This window comes from Heptranchias perlo, unplaced genomic scaffold (assembly GCF_035084215.1).
Source record: "Heptranchias perlo isolate sHepPer1 unplaced genomic scaffold, sHepPer1.hap1 HAP1_SCAFFOLD_60, whole genome shotgun sequence".
In the NCBI taxonomy this organism is placed as follows: domain Eukaryota; kingdom Metazoa; phylum Chordata; class Chondrichthyes; order Hexanchiformes; family Hexanchidae; genus Heptranchias; species Heptranchias perlo.
Genome location: NW_027139623.1, coordinates 2,528,572 through 2,546,317, shown reverse-complemented (window position 1 = coordinate 2,546,317; position 17,746 = coordinate 2,528,572). Strand labels below are relative to the sequence as shown.

The 17,746-nt window shown below is 46.6% G+C and overlaps 1 protein-coding gene and 3 non-coding genes across 4 annotated transcripts in view; 2 read left to right on the top strand and 2 right to left on the bottom strand.

Annotated features, from left to right (window-relative positions):
• The window catches only part of LOC137316682 (zinc finger protein 850-like), a gene marked incomplete at its 5' end in the record, with an annotated part of 239,239 nt that overhangs the window by 8,963 nt on the left and 212,530 nt on the right, over positions 1–17,746 (top strand). The gene's annotated exons all lie outside the window — the stretch shown is intronic.
• On the bottom strand, positions 12,784–12,855 carry trnaa-ugc (transfer RNA alanine (anticodon UGC)). The gene has a single exon. It is a non-coding gene; the product is annotated as a tRNA-Ala (tRNA).
• trnaa-cgc (transfer RNA alanine (anticodon CGC)) lies at positions 13,324–13,395 on the bottom strand. The gene has a single exon. It is a non-coding gene; the product is annotated as a tRNA-Ala (tRNA).
• trnaa-cgc (transfer RNA alanine (anticodon CGC)) lies at positions 14,638–14,709 on the top strand. The gene has a single exon. It is a non-coding gene; the product is annotated as a tRNA-Ala (tRNA).

Here is a 17,746-nt window from a genome sequence, read left to right as displayed (position 1 = left end):
TCATCAACTGCAGCTGAGTAACATTGATCCTAAGTCCAGAGGATTCCATTCGATGGGAAACCTCACTCACCATTCGCAGGTGCTCTTCCCGTGTCTCGGTATGTATTAGGATTTCATCCACATATTGGATGACAGCCCGGGGATTCCCGGCCCTGTCGAAGCTCTTTTCATGTGAGCAGGGAAAATAGCGGGGCTGTTGTGGGAACGTTGAGGGAGGACGGTCCCAGTGTACTGATGTCCTTCGAAAGTAAAGGCGAATTTGTACTGTGAATCGGGTTAGAGCGGGAGATTCCAGAACCCGTTCGAGATATCTCTCACTGAATACCAGTGAGACCGATGGACCATTCGAGATATCTCTCACTGAATACCAGTGAGACCGATGGACCGGTCGAGATATCTCTCACTGAATACCAGTGAGACCGATGGACCGGTCGAGATATCTCTCACCGAATACCAGTGAAACCGATGGACCGTTCGAGATATCTCTCACTGAATACCAGTGAGACCGATGGACCATTCGAGATATCTCTCACCGAATACCAGTGAGACCAATGGACCGTTCGAGATATCTCTCACCGAATACCAGTGAGACCGATGGACCATTCGAGATATCTCTCACTGAATACCAGTGAGACCGATGGACCGTTCGAGATATCTCTCACTGAATACCAGTGAGACCGATGGACCGGTCGAGATATCTCTCACCGAATACCAGTGAGACCGATGGACCATTCGAGATATCTCTCACCGAATACCAGTGAGACCGATGGACCATTCGAGATATCTCTCACCGAATACCAGTGAGACCGATCGATCAGCTTGACTAACATCTCTGGGTATGAGGCCAAAATAGGACTCATTGTTGGAGTATATTTGATTAATTGCTTGTAATTATCTTTTGCTCACAAAGCACCATTTGATTTGCACAGAGTTCCCCCCTGATACACCATAATTTCCTGAACACCCCTGGTGCTCTAAACTTATTTTTGTCGTTCGCAAGCTCTCCACTGCCTCTCTCAGATAGGGGGTCCTGTCTCTATCGAGGGGGTTATCACCTTTTACCCGAATACACTGAACCATTCGCCCACGTTCATGTCAGTGTTTGGAAAACACTGCCTGATGCCTTTCACACACCTGCCGAACCTTGCGGTCAGAGACGTAGAGGGTAATTTCACCTTCAGTGCTTGGGCGGTAAACTGACGCAGCTGAATTTAAAATCGGGCCGGTTCTATAAGGGGCGGGTGATCCGCTCTCCCATTTCAGTCCCCAGCGATGGTGGAAATTTCCCTCCACGTGATGTGAACGGATGCAGTTTGAGACAAAGCACGACTTGTGGGGTTCGAAGATTAATACTAGGGCGTAGGTCAGGAAAGGTGTGGTCGATCTTATGTATCTCGGCCTGGCGGGAATGGGGTGGAAGAGGCTAGTAAATGATGTCAGGTCACTTACCGCCCCTTTAATACTGTCGTTCCTGCCTCCGCCATCGTGGGTAGGGTCCTGAGAAGAGCGGCCTGATCAACACCCACCTGTTTCCGGTCAGGCCACGTGTTACATGTAAATCAGTGTATTATGACTTACGGGGAACTTCATTTAATGTTGGGCACAAATGGTTGGAGGAGCCGCCCTTTCGATCGGCATTGACTGGTCCAGAACACTGAGAAGTATCTTTTTAACTCATATTTTTTGGAGTAAGGATGAGCCGTTAAGCTTTCCCTTGGCCTGCTGCGGCCGTGAGAAATCTCACGGCCCCTGATTGTCTCAGAAATGTATCAGGAGGTTTCCTTATAGATCTGTGTAACCAGGCCCAGCCTCATGTCCCATTAAACTCCCTGCAGTGAGTAAACATTGCTGCACAACAGCTCAGAGAGGAAACGATCTCCGGAACTCCCCACTGGAGTTTGAAATTACATTAATATTTTACCAGTTAGTAACGGTCCGGGTGTTGGTCCATTATTATTCTGTTCTGGTCAAAACAAATGTCCCAATGAACAGGACGCTGTCTGACCCTGACAGCTCACCCTCAGTCCATCACACCGGGCAGTCTGTGTGTTGGGAAATAATCATCAACCGAAAAGGAGGATTTGATTTTATTCATTTCAGGATTAAACAGTTAATATTGAAATCATATTATTTCCAGACTAATAACAGCAAAAAATGTCATGTTAGAATCACATCTTGTATCATTTCACAACACCGCATTTGTTTGATAAATTATAATTTCTGTCTGGTATTTCCAAATTTATGTGAAGTATTAGATTGATATCAGTTACTTCAGTGAACTCATTGATGTCAATGGAGAGTAAAATCAGGCGTGGTTAATAAAGGGCGCCCGATTGCCTACCGCCCGTCTTATGCCACCGAAAAACGTGAAAACCTACTCGAATGGACTTTAATTTTTGAGGAAATGTATTCAGATGTTTCTATATTTAAAAAATGTAACAATTAGATTCAGTGGGTATTTCAGCCCGTTCTTCAGCTCCTCTCTGAATTTAGTCTGAGTCACAGCATAAATACACGTGTTGGTGCAGGAACTGAGAAGTTGAAGCATCAATCCGGCTGACTCAATGTCACTGGCCGTATAGTACTGGGCGTTTGTTACACGCAGAGAGATAAAATAAAAAACTTCTGCGCTCCATAACAATATAAAACTGCCTGATATACAGAAGAGTAAAATAATGGATTTCCTTCGGTTCTCCATCTCTGGATCCTTGTGATTCTCTCCATTGCTGCGGCCCCGGAGTCCCCTGCGGACTCTATTGGCCGCTAAAACGTGCCTGGCGGTGAGAACATTGAACAGTAAAATCAGAATGAATGGGAGACAAGGCATTAATGCAAGATTAAACAAGTCAAACGCAGCAAATGTGGGTGAAGTGAAAAATGTAGGTTTGAAGACACAACCCCGGGGTACATTGTCCATTATATATTCCGGGTCTACTGCAAAGTACCAGGGAATGCTTAGTAAACAGCTCAGCGCACTCACCACCCCGATAACAACAGCCGCTGTTTTCTCGGTGCAATATTTTGTTTTCAGCTTCTGACAACAAATGGCCACAAATCGATCAAAGGTGAAAACCACTGTGAACCAGACAGAGGCCGCCGTGGCTGTTAGAATCAGGAAGAAAATGAAACGACACACGGGGGTAATGGTCAAGAACGAAACTGGGAAATAAATATCAGCAATGTGCCACATTATGACATCAGTGATAACGACCAGGAGATCGGCCGCCGCCATTCCCACCAGGTAGCGAGTGATACATTTGGAGAGTCCGCACTTTCCTCGGGACAGGATTACAATCGCCACCAAGTTAACTGTAAGAGAGAGAAACAGAAGCAGAGAAATTACTGTTCAGACCTGGAGACAAAGCAGCAGTTTGAGAGGATCAGGGTGAAATTTCCAGCTTTGTTGCTGCATCAAACGGTGGAAACTGATTTACTGACCTGGGCAGCGCTTTCGGACAGAGAAATGTTTTTAAATACAATGATCAATAAGGAATTGGGAAATTGATACAGAAAGTTAACAAAGTGAGCATCGGATCCACTGGAGGAGCCGAGTGAGGGGGCAGTGCCGGTGGGAAAGTGGGAGGTGTTTTACTGAGTGGGAATCCAACGGGTGAAATCCAGATTTGGGCTCCTGATGGACGGGAAAGTGAGCGAGGGTCGGGAAGGTAAGGGGACAGGGGGAGGTGCTGGTAATTTGTTGCTCTGGGTTGAGAGAGCTGACAGGAGCTGGCTCAAAACGGGAAAGACCGAGATCCGAGTCGGTGAGTTTGAAACTTCGAATACGCATGGAAAAGGCAGCTGGAGGCGGAGCCAGTGATTGAAATTGGGAGGGAGACAAAGAAAAATGACACGTCGGAGGGGGCGGGGGGAGTCAGGAGCAGTTGGTTTGGGAAAGAGGATAAACTGAAGCAACAGATGAGATGAGAGTGGGAGGAGAGGCGGGGATTCACAAGGACAGACTGCAACAGAGTGTTAGAGGAAATCAAGTCTACAGGTCTCAGTAACACAAAGCAATTAATAAATTCAACTTTTAACGTCCGTGGTTATTGGTGTCAGGGAACAGCTCGTTGGTTACATAATGTTTCAATAAATTTACTTTGCACATTCAATTGCAATTAAACTCGAATGTATTCTTTAAGTTAGCCTCGTTCTTTATTGAACTAAGTTGACATATAGCTTCTCGAGTACAATATCCTAATAAATCAATGCGATCAAGAAATCACTGATTTTATTATTTAAATACATTTCAATTATGTTTATATATTCAATCAGTAAACAAGTAAAAGGAACATTCACATAAACAGACTGAGGACCTGATAGCGATAAACACACCCGGAGAGAGTACAATAAAACTCTCACAATCTGACAACATCCTGATAACACTTTCAATTCACATTTCATCTTCATAATTATACTGGAAGTTTCAGCAGTTCATTCCGATGAATTATTCTCAACGCTGCCGTTCCCCCTCTCTCCACATCTCATTCTCTGTGTTTGTGTGTCTCTCTCTGTCTCTTTCTCTCCCGTCCCTTCTCCACCTCCCTTCTCGTTTTCCTTCTCAGTCGCGTTCTCGATCGTTCCGCTCTGTCTCTCCGCACTCTCTCTACTCTCTTTCTCAATGTCGCTTTTCACACCCGAGTAAATCCTAACTTCCTGCGCCTGCTTTCTCTTCACCAGCCCCGTGTTCCAACGATCCTATTCTTAATGTCAGTTTGTTCAATGGTGAAGCCTCTGTGAAAAGTTTAATGTTTCTACAGATCATTCAAGTCTCCACCTGTTCACCTACACTGTTCACTTCATCTGCAATGTAAGGAATAAAGACAATCGAATGCCTCTTCCAGACACACCTCACAATAATTGAAATTCCTTCTCCTGAATTATAAAGTACAGCGTTAGATGGCGGCATTGTTCAATGAACAAAACGCCAACATCACTGCTGCTGCTGAAAGTCTGCAGATAAATAGAAGGGCTCATGATTCCAACAGATAAAGTGCAAACTGATACAAAATAACCTCAAAACATTGCATTTTACAGTGAATTCATCGACAGTGAAGCAGAGAATGAGATGTGAAAGAATCAGCAGCAAACTCAGTTCAGTAACCAGAACTCTGGAGCTTCTTCAGATACACACACAATGAAATAATATTTCATAAGAGTGATAACTAATAAATACATTGAAATCCCAGTTAAACTGAACCATGTTATTGTGGAGGGAAGGCATTGCGCTGCCTCCTTCTAACACTGAGACCGTGAGCTGTCTCATTACCAATCACTGAAAACACATTGATGAAAAAAATTCCAGGTCAGATTAGTTCCACAACATGAAACTGTTAACAGCTCCTGATGGTCTGATACCAGCTCTTAGCCCAGACATCTGATTCCAATGCTTCAAGTGCAGAGAATAATCGAGTAACAAAGCCAGGGTTGGATAAACAAAGTTCACTATAGATACAATGCAATTGCTACAGGACCGACCGTTTGAAGGGTAGACCATGATTCCACGATAAATTCAGTGCACAGAATAATCCAGTAACAATGCCAGGGTTGGATATGTAAAAATCATAACATCATACAAAACCCTGGTTAGACCGCACCTGGAGTACTGTGAACAATTCTGTGCACCGCAGCTTCTGAAGGACATATTGGCCTTGGAGGGAGTGCAGCGTAGGTTTACTAGAATGATGCCCGGACTTCAAGGGTTAAGTTACGAGGAGAGATTACACAAATTGGGGTTGTATTCTCTGGAGTTTAGAAGGTTAAGGGGTGATCTGATCGAAGTTTATAAGATATTAAGGGGAACGGATAGGGTGGATAGAGAGAAACTATTTCCTCTGGTTGGGGATTCTAGGAGTAGGGGGCACAGTCTAAAAGTTAGAGCCAGACCTTTCAGGAGCGAGATTAGAAAACATTTCTACACACAAAGGGTGGTAGAAGTTTGGAACTCTCTTCCGCAAACGGCAATTGATACTAGCTCAATTGCTAAATTTAAATCTGAGATAGATAGCATTTTGGCAACCAAAGGTATTAGGGGATATGGGCAAAAGGCAGGTATATGGAGCGAGATCTCAGATCAGCCATGATCTTATCAAATGGCGGAGCAGGCACGAGGGGCTGAATGGCCTACTCCTGTTCCTATGTTTCTATAATAGATATAATGCAGCTCCTACAAGACCAAGCGTTTTGAATTTAATGACATACCATTATTCAACAATATATTCAGTGCAGAGAACAATCCAGTAACAGTGCAAGGGTTGGATATACAATGTTCATTACAGATATAATGCAGCTCCTACAAGACTGAAAGAGCAGAGACTTTAAACCTTCCATTATTCAACAGATATAAGAGAAGAGGTGACTGCGCAAAACATGGTGGGAGAAAAAATAATTAGCCAAGTACAGCAGCGCGGTTAACACCGATTTACAATATTCACAGATGCGATGACGGCTTACCTGGAACTCCAATGGCTGCAAGAACAGGATAGTAAATGCGTTCGATCTGAAACAGTACTGGATATCCCATTTCTGTGAGAAGCAGTGACTTCTGCTGATCTGAAAACCGGAGCTCCAGAAAGCACTCTGCGCTGATACATTGCAACGAGCTTAATTTATACAGGGGATTAATGTCCACTGACACGGTTATACCCCTGATCATTGCTATTAGTTACAGTCACCTGAACAAACACATTACATCAGCAGCTTTGACTCCAATGTAAATGATGACGTGGATATATCAAAAAAATCTCAAAGTTCAGAACCTTGTCTTAATGAGACCTCTCTCAGGAATAAAGTTAAAAGCTGTGCTCAGAAAGGACTGGTCCAACAATTAGCGGCTTCATTTACAGTTTTCATATAATTGTATTGACCATGTTCTCTCCTGCCGATTCATTTGTGCATTTTACCGATTTCACCGCGTCTACACTGAATCCAGGGGCAAAAGCACACCCGTTTCACTCTGTTCCTGCAGTTTCCCAGTTAAAATATGTATTTTGAGTCTCTGACACGGGGACAGTTCAAGGTCATGCTTCGGACTATCCGTGATATCAGGGGTCACTAAACAAGTTTCATTGCCATTCCTCTCTCCGTTATTTTCCTGCAGATATTTACCCGTTTATTTTACATTGGTTGAAGGCTGCAGTAAAATTGTTCCCGTGCAACCCCGAGCTGAGCTCATGACCCGATTTGACCTCCATCACAAAGGCCCCGTGCTTCCCTCACTCGTCTCCATTCCTTCCTCAGCATATTGCCATTCAAACCCTCATTAATCCCTCTGACCCTCCAGACTCCATTCCTCCAATGCACGCCTGTCCGGTCATTCAGCCTCCTCCTTCCAACCAGCACCAGGTCCTGCTTGGCCTCACGGACCGTCACTGACTCCCAGTTCCCGATCGCCTAACGTTTAACATGTTCAGCCTGGGGTTAAATCCCTCCATGGCCCACCCCTCCCCATCTCCGCCCTCTCCTCCACACCTACAGGAAACCCACCCGTGACCTCCTCATTCATCGAACATTGGCCTCTTTTGGTGGGACATCCCTCGCTTGGTTCCACTCACCTATCTGATCATAGCCAGGAGAAGCTTCTCTTCCTACCCTATCGCCGTTATCTCTGATGTCTCTAAAGGTTCAATCCTTTGCTCCCTCCTCTTCCTCATCTACATGATGCCCTTTGGTGACATTGTCCACAGACATGGACCAGCTTTCAGATTTACGCTGACAAAACCACCGCCTCTCTTGACCCTTCCAATGTCTTTGTGTTGTCATAGCACCATTCTGTTTTAGAGGAGCCATAATTTATTCCAGTTAAAAATTGTGAAGTCAAGATCTTTGACCCCCTCCCAATCTCCACATCCTTGCCACTGATTCCATCTCCAACCCTCTCGTTTTGATTGATGAGTCCCTCACCAATCACCCAATCCTTACTGAACTGCATTGGCTTCCAGTCTCCTAAGCCTGTAGTTTATTTTTATTGTTCCTTACACTTAAATCCACTAGGGCCTCACCCCTCCCTATCGCTGTAACCTCCTCCAGCCCCTGCAAAATACTCCATTCGCCCACCTCTGGCGCTTGTGCATCCACAGTCCATTTGCCCTACTTTTGACAGCCGTTCCTTCAGCCATATCCACGCTCCAGAATGCCCTCCCTCTGCCCCTCCATCTCCCTCTACCCCTTTCAGGTATCAGGCGTGGCTCAGTGGGAGCGGTCTCACTTCTGCGTTCGAAAGTTGTGAGTTTTAGTCCCACTCCAGAGACTTGAACACATAATCCAAGCTGACACAACAGTGCAGTACTGAGGCAGCATTGCACTGTCGGAGATATCGACTTGCGTAAGACACGTTAAACGGAGGGCCCATCTACCCTCTCAGGTAGTTATAACAGGTCACACGGCAATATTCGAGAAATAACAGGGGAGTTCTCCCCAGTGACCTGGGCAATATTTATCCCTCAACTAACATAACTGAAACCGATTTTCTGGTCATTTATCTCATTGCAGTTTGTATGAGCTTGCTGTGTGCAAATTTGCTGGCACGTTTCCCACATTACACAGTGACGACACTTCAAAGTGCATTTCATTGCCTGTAAAGCATTTTGGGACGTCCTGGGGTCTTGAAAGGCGCTGTATAAAGGCAAGTCCTTTCCTTCTTTCAGACCTTCCATGAAAGTCATCTCTTGTGTCATGATTTTTTAATGGCGCCTGATATCTCCTTCTTCAGCTGGAGTTCCATATTTGTCTGATTATTCCTCACTAAATCGGATTGGTCTAATTATCTATGCGGGGTTAAATGCGCTGTTTAAATGCAAGAAGTTATTTCTATGAGTTGTAAATTTTCAGTGCATTTGCTTCTCACAGCCAATCGAAATCTTATAGTAGTGTCGTCACTGTTGCCCACGTGTTCCCCTACACAGACGCATGATACGAGCTCAGGTTCAAAAAACACTTGATTAAATATATGGTTACCTCGTGAAGGATTTTGGAGTTTTCAATATGGATCTTTCACTTGCTAAAGGAGCAGAGTTTGGTTCAACACAGGATGGAACACAGAACTGTTAGACTTGACTATTCAAGACTGCATTCTGGGAAGATTGAACAGGTTCAAAAGGTTTTATTATTGCTTCAGATTGTTTAGAAGTCTAACTGAGACGATGTACTTGCGTTGAGGTAAGCGGCGAGGTTAAAGTTAAGACAGCTGCCGAGCTAGGAATTGAAGTCTGTGGGAAACTGTCGTAAACTTCAGATGCTGCAGCAACAGTTTGTTTGAACCATGGGAAAGAGAGAGAGGGAAAGGAGAGAGAGTGAAAAGTTCCAGCAGCTTGTTTTTACCAGCGAGGATGGGAAAACATTTCTCCTAATTGCCGCTCCAGTTCTTTTGCCAATTATTTTAAATCTCTGACCGTTCGTTACTAACCCAGTTGTCAGCGAAAACAGATTCTCCCTATTTTGCTGCCCAAACCCCTCATTACTTTGAATACCTCTATTAGGTCTCCCCTTAAGCTTCTCTGCTCCAAGGAGAACAAACCCAGATTCTCCAACCTCTCCACATAACGGAAGTCCCTCTTCCCTGGCATCATCCTGATCAAGCTCCTCCGTATCCTCTCCAAGGCCTTGCCGTCTTTCCTTAAGTGTACTGTCCAGAATTGTACACAACACTGAAGCTGAGGCCTAACCAGTTCAGCGTGACTTCCTTGTGTTTGTTTTCAATGCCACTATTTAGAAAGCCAAGTGTCCCATTCACTTTCATAGCCGCCTGTTCAACTGGCCCTGTCGCCTTCAACGATTTGTAAATATGCACACCCAGGCCCCTCTGCTCTTGGATCTACTGAAAATAGTACCATTTATCAACTTGCCCTGTCACCTTCAAAGATTGGTGAATATACACCCCCAGGTCCCACTGCTCTTCCACCCCCTCAAAATAGTACCATTTTGATGCTACTGGCTCTACACGTGGTTCCTCCAAAAGTGCATGAATTCACTCTTATCCGCATTAAATTTCAACTGCCATGTCTCCGCCTATTTCGTCAGCCTGCCTATGTACTCCTGAAGTCGGCTACTATCCTGCTCACGGTTTATGTTTCGAATTTTGGCTACAATTGTGAAAAGATCCTCTTGGACTCGCCTCACCTTTAAACACAAGGACAGGCAAGACTTCCGCTACCTCGTGAAAAACCTAATGCTCGGCACAGGATAGCATTCAGTGGAAGAGCGCACGCACCGTATCAATGGTTCCGAACCCAGGGCTGGATTGCGGGCCCAGTGAGAGATTATTCCACTTTGACAGATTGGGGAGGAACTGGGACAAGAGTTTAGACTACGCAGAGGTTGGAATAGGGTGGATTTTAGGCGGTTCTCCTTTTCCCAGTGAGTAGTGAGCCTCTGGAATGCGTTGCTGGCTGGTGCGGTGCGTGCTGACTCTCTGCCTGCCTTCTCCAGGGAGCTGGACCGGTTTTTGGCTGGGGCAGAGGTCACAATATATAAAAGGTAAGAGGATTTACAGTTAGTGTCCGTACGATCCATGTGATCTCCTGGACTGGTTTCGATCACCTGAGGAGGTCGGGGAGGAATTTTCCACTGTATTCTATCCCTTAAAGGCCCTGGATTTTTCTCAGGATCTTTGCCTCTCCCAGGAGATTACACGGCTGCGGGCGGGTGAGGGGGAGTAAGTGTCAGTAATGATGCTCCAGCAATCCCGAGTGAGGGGCAGGCCTGATGGACCAGCTGGTCTTTTTCTACCCGTCATTTCTGTTTGTTCGTCTACATCCCCAGCTCGTCAATGTATTTTCAATGAATCGATCATCACACAAACCCACACCTGGGGCATGTGCTGCGTCTGTCTTTAGTGAAACGAGACTCATTGTCTCTGTGCCTCACGTTATTCTCCTCTAAATTTCAAGGGCTCGAAATATTCTTGCAGGCCTCTGCTACAATGTGCCTGAGAATTTCTAGTCCCGTCCAGCCGTCTGCTACGTGTCTCGGTGGCTGTTGTCCGCTTGGAGCACAAGAGGAGATGACTTTCAACCCAGTAAATCATTGGGTGGTCTTAAGACAGTGAACACTCAGTCCTTATACCCTTGGTTATAGGTCTATTGGATTCGGGGTTGTAGCTCAGTGGTATAGCGCCTGCTTTGCGTGTATATATTTCTGGGTTCAATATCTAACATCTCCAAAATTTATTTTCACCAGAATGTTCCACAGAAAGATGAATCGTGCTTTCAGAGGGAAGCGAGTTCCAACTTCTGAGACAAACATTCAATTGTCCCGGAGCAGGACTTCATCTCACGGTCCCCTCAGCTGCTCAGCTCATACCAGCCGCCGACTGACCGGAATTCAAAACTCGAACCATAAAGTGCTTGGAGAGAGAACCCGGGACCTCATACACGCGAAGCACGCGATCTATCACTGAGCTACATCACCAGATAGGGAAGACCTCTAACCAAATATAAAAGGACTCAGTGCCTCACTTTCCTAAGGCCATCCGAGGATTTACTGGGTTGAAAAGCATCTCCTTTTGTACTCCAAGCAGACAACTATACCGAGGTATGCGGACCTGATATATACTCAGAGACTCAGAGTAATGAGAAAGGGGGCGTTGAGAAATAAGACTGGGAGAGGGGGAGAGCCACCATGGGCTGTGCTGTAACCATCCTTCCTATTCGAGGGCGCAATTTTCGTACGTTATCAGTCACTTTGCTTCTGATTGGACGGGACTAGAAATGCTCAGGCACATTGTAGCAGAGGCCGGCAAGAATATTTCGAGTCCTTGAGCTTCAGAGGAGGGCAACTTAAGGCCTGGAGAGTATTGCGTCTCATTTCACTATAGACGGATGCAGGACTTGCCCCAGGTGTAGGTTTGTGTTTAAAGATCACTTCACTGAAAACACCTTGACGATCTGGGGTTATAGACCGGCATGACGGACGGGAAAACAGTTGGTTCATCAATCCTGCCCCACATGCCTGGAGCATCGTGACCAGACATTTCCTCCCTACAAAACCCGCCCCACCCACCGGAAACATGTAATCTCCTGGGAGCGGTTACAAATCAGAAAAACAATCAAAAGCCGATAATGAGGGCGAATTCTGGGAAATTCCTCCCCGACTCCCTCAGGCGATCGAATCGAGTTCAGTGGATCACACTGACCATGTGCAGGTTAACTGTAAAACCACTCACCTTCTATATGATGCGATCTCTGCCCCAGTCAAGAAATGGCCCAGATCCCTCGAGAACGCGGAGGGAGTCAGCACCCACCACACCAGCCAGAATTGCATTCCAGAGACTCACTACTCTCTGGGAAAAGAAGAATCACCGAATATTAAGAATATTTTTACCTCTGTGTGGTCTGAACGCCTGTCAGCTGCTCCTCCCCAATCTGTGAAACTGGATGGTGGTGAACCTGTGGAATTCTCTACCACAGAAGGCTGTGGAGGCGAAGTCACTGAATATATTTAAGAAGCAGATCGAGAGATTTCGACACACACAAGGCATCAAGGGGTATGTGGAGAGCGCGGAAATATGGTATTGAGGTAGAGGATCAGCCATGATCCGATTGAATGGCGGAGCAGGCTCGACGGGCCGAATGGCCGACTCGTGATCCTATTTTCGATGTTTTAACAACTCCGCACGCAATCCAGCCCCAGGACGGCAGCCATTTCAAAGGCGCGTGCGCGCTTCCATTGAATTTTATCCTGTGCAGAGCAGTTGCCTTTTCTCGAGGTGAAGAAACCCTTTCCTGTCCTTGTGTGTGAAGGTGAGGTGAGGACAAGAGGGTCTTTTCAAAATTTCAAACATAAATAATTTGGAAATGCCGGGGATTGAACCTGGGACCTCATACATGCAAAGCATGCGCTCTACCACTGAGCTACATCGCCTCTGCAAAGTCTGTTCCACTTTAGAAATAAACAAGTGGGATTTCAGCTCCGTCTCTCCCGGACAACGAGATGCCCAGTCATCACACGTGCTCCAAATGTTCAACCTCTGCTTCAGTTCACGGGGTTTCTGCTCCGCTTTACTTTGAACTTTCCAAAAAAAAGTCAGCGGAAATAAAAAAATACAATTGCCAATAGTCAGTGACGAGGCTGACATCCAACCTCTGAATCAGAAAGTGAGATGGATGAATGACACAGCGTCAAACAAGAGCTGGGACTGCTCGCTAGAAATTGCACTGTCACATATTCCGGTCAGTCGGCGGCTGTTATGAGCTGAGCTGCTGAGGGGACCGTGAGATGAAGTCCTGCTCAGGGATAATTTAATGCTTGTGGAGCCTCAGAAGTTGGAACTCGCTGAGCTCAGAAAGCGCGATTCGCCTTTCCGTGCGTAATTCTGATGAAAAATATTTTTGGAGATGCTGGGGATTGAAGCCAGGACCTCATACATGCGAAGCATGCGCTCTACCACTGAGCTACATCCCCCGATGAAATAAATAGCTACCCAACGAAAGAAGAACGGATTATCCTCATTTTATGAGACCACCCATGGTGGGTCTGCCACGTGATAGATTATTTCCAGTTTCAAAGATTGCGGAGGAGCGGGGAACAGGCGTTGAGACGACACAGAGGGAAGAATAGTCTGGATGTTGGGCGGTTCTTTATTTCCCAGAGTGTAGTGAGTCTCTGGAATGCATTGCCGGCTGGTCTGGTGGGTGCTGACACTTTGTATACTTGGCTTAAAATCATCTAGTTTTCTGTTCCAAGCAGACAATTAAAGATGAAGTTTGCGGACCTGATACAACTGTGGGTGAACGGAAGAAACCAGGCCTCGGCACTTAGTCTAATGAGAAAGGGGGAGTTGAGAAGAAAGGGTGGGAGAGGGGGAGAGACTCCTTAAACTGTGCTGTAACCACCCTTCCTATTTGAGGGCGCATTTTTCGAACGCTCCCGTTATCAGTCACTTTACTTACGGTTGGACGGGACTAGAAATGCTCAGGCACATTGAAGCAGAGGCCGGCAAGAATATTTCGAGTCCTCCTGCTTCAGAGGAGGGCGAGGTGATGCACAGGCAGCATTGAGTCTCATTTCACTATAAAGGGCCAGGTGTGAGTTTGTGTTTAAAGATCACTTCACAAAAACACCTTGACGAGCTGAGGTTACTGACGGACATGATGGTCAGGAAAAGACCAGCTGGTTCATCAATCCTGTCCCACATGCCCGGAGCATCGTGACTGGACACTTCCTACTGACACCACCCGCCCCACCCACCGGAAACATGTAATCTCCTGGGAGCGGTTACAAACCAGAAAAAAATACAGGGCCAATTTCTGGAAAATTCCTCCCCAACATCTTCAGACGATTGAAACCAGTCCAGGACATGACAGTGACCATGCGTTGGTTAAGTGTAAAACCACTCACCTTCTTTCTGATGCGATCTCTGCCCCAGTTCAGAACAGATCCAGATCCCTCGAGAAGGCAGAGAGAGAGTCAGCACCCACCACACCAGCCGGCAATGCATTCCAGAGTCTCACTACTCTCTGGGAAATGAAGAACCGCCTGACATCCAGACTATTCTTACCTCTGTGTAGTCGAAACGCCTGTTCCCTGCTCCGCCCCAATCTTTGAATCTGCAAATAATCTATCAAGTGGCAGACCCACCTTGGACGGGCTCATAAAATGAGAACGATCAGTTCTTATTTCCTTGGGTAGCTATTGATTTTATCTGGGGATGTAGCTCAGTGGTAGAGCGCATGCTTCGCATGTATGAGGTCCTGGGTTCAATCCCCAGCTTCTCCAAAAATATTTTTTCATCAGAATTACGCACGGAAAGGCGAATTTCGCTTTCTGAGCGCAGTGAGTTCCAACTTCTGAGGCTCCACAAACATTAAATTGTCCCGGAGCAGGACTTCATCTCACGGTCCCCTCAGCAGCTCAGCTCATAACAGCCGCCGACTGACCAGAATTCAAAAGGTAAAGTGCTTGGGCATAGAAACTGAGACCTCATACACGCGAAGCATGCGGTCTATCACTGAGCTCCAACACCAGATAATACCGACCTCCAACCAAGTGTGAAAGGACTGAGTGCCTCACTTTCCTAAGGTCACCCGAGGATTTACTGTGCTGAAAAGCATTTCCTCTTTTAAGCATAGGAGATACCTGAGGTCTGCCGACCTGATACTAGTATTTTAATTCCAGATTTTATTCAATTTTTAATTAATTGAAATTGAATTCCCCAGCTGCCGTGGCGGGATTATTGGTCCAGGCCTCAGGATTACTGGTCCAGTAAACTAACCACGATTCTACCGTACCCGCTGGGTCAACAGAAGAAACCAGGTCTCGTCACTCAGAGAAATGAGAAAGGGAGCTTTGCGACGAAAGTCTGGGGGAGAGGCGAGTCTCCTCGGGCTGTGCCGACCAGCATTTTTGTTTCAGGTCGCTGTTCTTCCAACTGCTCGCTGGACATTGCACCGTCACACATTCCCATCAGTCGGCGGCTGCTGTGAACTGAGCTGCTGAGGAGACCGTGATGTGAAATCCTGCTCAGGGGCAATTCAATGCTTGTGGAGCCTCAGAGGTTGGAATTCGCGGCACACCCAAATCAAGATTCGCCTTTCTGTGGGTAATTCTGGTGAAAAAATAGCTTTCGAGATGCTGGGGATTGAACCCAGGACCTCATATATGCAAAGCACGCGCTCCACCACTGAGCTTCATCCCCAGACAGCCACAAATTCCAACGAAGAGCTGATCTCCTTCAGTTTATGAGGTCACATAAGTTTTTTTCTTGGGCTTCAATTCATCTCCTTTTCTGCTCCAACCAGACGATTAAACATGAAGTTTGCGGACCTGATATAATTGTGGGTGAACGGAAGAAACCGGCCTCGGCACTCAGAGCAATGAGAAAGGGAGCGTTGAGAAGAAAGGCTGGGAGAGGGGGAGAGTCTCCTTTGACTGTGCTGTAACCATCCTTCCGATTTCAGGGCACATTTTTCGAACGCTCCCGTTATCAGTCACTTTGCTTACGGTTGGACGGGACTAGATATTCTCAGGCACATTGTGGCACAGGCCGGCAAGAATATTTCGAGTCCCTGAGCTTCAGCGGAGGGTAAGGTGAGACACAGACAGCATTGAGGATAATTTCACTAGAGACGGATGCAGGACTTGCCCCAGGTGTGGTTTTGTGTTTAAAGATCACTTCACTGAAAACACCTTGACGATCTGGGGCTACAGACGGACATGATGGTCAGGAAAAGACCAGTTGGTTCATCAATCCTGCCCCACATGCCTGGAGCATCGTGACTGGACACTTCCTACCGACACCACCCGCCCCACCCACCGGACTCATGTAATCTCCTGGGAGCGGCGACAAACTAGAAACAAATCCAGCGCCAATAAGGAGGGGAAATTCTGGGAAATTCCTCCCCGAATCCCTCAGGCGATCGAATCGAGTCCAGTGGATCACACTGACCATGTGCAGGTTAACTGTAAAACCACTCACCTTCTATATGATGCGAGTTCTGTCCCAGTCAAGAACAGGTCCCGATCCATCCAGAAGGGCGAGGGAGAGAGTCAGCACCCACCACACCAGCCGGGAATGCATTCCAGAGACTCAGTACTCTCTGGGAAAAGAAGAACCGCCTCACATCATGACTATTCCTACCTCTGTGTAGTCTGAACGCCTGTCCGCTGCTCCTCCCCGATGTGTGAAACTGGGAATAATCTATTTCTTCACTCAAGAGGGTGGTGAACCTGTGGAATTCTCTGCCACAGAAGGCTGTGGAGGACAAGTCACTGAATATATTTAAGAAAGACAGATTTCTACACACAGAAGGCATCAAAGAGCATGGCGAGAGAGCGGGAATATGGTATTGAGATAGAGGATCAGCCATGATCATAAATCATGGCGAAGCAGGCTTGAATGGCCGACTCGTGATCCTATTTTCTCTGTTATTGTTACTGGGCCCGCTCTCCAGCCCCGGGATGGGAGCCATTTCAAATGCGCGTGCGTGCTTCCATTGAATTTTATCGTGTGCAGAGCGTTCGGTTTTTCTCGAGGTGAAGAAACCCTTTCCTGTCCTTGTGTGTGAAGGTGAGGTGAGAACAAGAGGGTCTTTTCAAAATTCGAAACATAAAGCGTTTGGCGATGCCGGGGATTCAACCCGGAACCATCATACATGCAAAGCATGCGCTCTTCCACTGAGCTACATACCCACGGGAAACACCGCTCCACTTTAGAATAAAAAGTGGGCTTTCCGCTCTGTCTCTCCCGGACAACGCGATGCCCAGTCGTTCCACGTGCTCACAATGTTCACGGGGTTTCTGCTCCTCTTCACTTCGAAATTTCCAAAAAAAAAATTCAGCGGAAATAAAAAAATACAATTGCCAATAGTCAGTGACGAGGCTGAAATCCAACCTCTGAATCATAAAGTGAGATGGATGAATGACACAGCGTCAAACAAGAGCTGGGACTGCTCGCTCGGCTTTGGACTGTCACACATTCCGGTCAACCGGCGGCTACAATGAGCTGCGCTGCTGAGGGGACCGTGAGATGAAGTCCTGTTCCGGGGCAATTTAATGCTTGTGGAGCCTCAGAAGTTGGAACTCGCTGCACTCAGAAAGATCAATTCGCCTTTCCATGCTTAATTCTGGAACACACAGATACCCAAGGAAAGAAGAACTGATTGTCCTCATTTTATGAGACCACCCAAGGTGGGTCTGCAACGTGATGGGTTATTCCCAGTTTCACAGATTGGGGAGGAGCGGGGAACAGGCGTTTGGACCACACAGAGGTAAGAATAGTCTGGATGTTAGGCGGTTCTTTATTTCCCAGAGTGTC